Source organism: Narcine bancroftii, chromosome 8 (genome assembly GCF_036971445.1).
Source record: "Narcine bancroftii isolate sNarBan1 chromosome 8, sNarBan1.hap1, whole genome shotgun sequence".
NCBI lineage: Eukaryota > Metazoa > Chordata > Chondrichthyes > Torpediniformes > Narcinidae > Narcine > Narcine bancroftii.
In genome coordinates, this window is record NC_091476.1 from 60365390 (window position 1) to 60366621 (window position 1232).

Consider the following 1232-nt stretch of genomic DNA (forward strand, 5'->3'; position numbering starts at 1 on the left):
AAATCGAACAACTGAAAAGTGGCAAAGCAGCAGGTATGGATGGAATCCCTTCTTATTAATACTGTTTTAATTGGTTAGTATTGCAAAAGCATTCTAAGTACAACTGCATTTTTAATTATCACGTTCGTTACGTACGCTGCGAACTCTACATACACTAAATTCTGTTTCTCACCCTTCTTATCAATCTTTTGTCTCCTGCATGTCTCTCACTATGACCATGAAAAGATATGTTTAAAAAAAACATATCCAGCTGAACTTTTTGTCCTTGGCTGCTAGTAAGCTCCCTGTCCGTTCTGGCTTCCCTTTTTATGATTAATCATCACATTTTAACTTAAGCCATTTTAACCTAAATTTTCTATCTATAACATCTAGGTTGGCGGTTGACTACTGTAGCTACGGGAGTGAGGAAGTCAACGGATGATGGGAACCTTCAGAATAAAATACAAAGTGGCATTTTTTTGTTTGTTCTTTTTAATTAAAGCGAATATTTCTTTTTTTAAAAAATTCCACAAATAATGGATGGACTCAAACAGGCCTGCATTGAGTATTTTATTTGAAACTTATATGTGTCAGTGTCTTTTTTTTTAAGAGTTCAAAATAATTTGTTGTTTTGCTTTGTTACAAACAGAAATAAAATGTCAGTTGTTTTCTGTTTGTAGTTCCTTTATTTCATAAATGTAACAAATTATTCTCCTTGTATACATAGCGTAAGTATAATTAAACTATCTGCGATGTTTTCTTCATTTTAGGGATCAAACTGGTTTTGCGGCTCCATATGGGTTTTTATTTGGTGGGAAACAGGCCCAAATGGCTCTTTTAATGCTGAATGTTGCCGATCCCTGGTCCAGGCTTAATGGACCACCATCACCAGTCAGAAGGTTAGTGATTTCTGTCATTCACCGGGGAACCCGACTTCACTGTACAAAATGTCCACAGGCTTCTCCAGACCTATCAGAACTGGAGACCGCAGCTGAGAATTATTTCCTTTTCAGCCTCTGTTACTGAAAGAATCAGGTAACGAAGTTCTCGGGAATTGTCGGAACATCAATGCATACAAAGAGTGAGGTGTTTGAGTAACGGCTGGTCAGCAGAAATCACATAATCGCTCAGTGTCACAACTTGTTACCAACTTTGCATAAAATGTCGAGCCGCTTTTCAAATGTCAGCGCTTTGGGGGCTGGCGGATATTTTCGGCACTCAACGACCCTACCGCCTGTTCATTGGTTCATAAA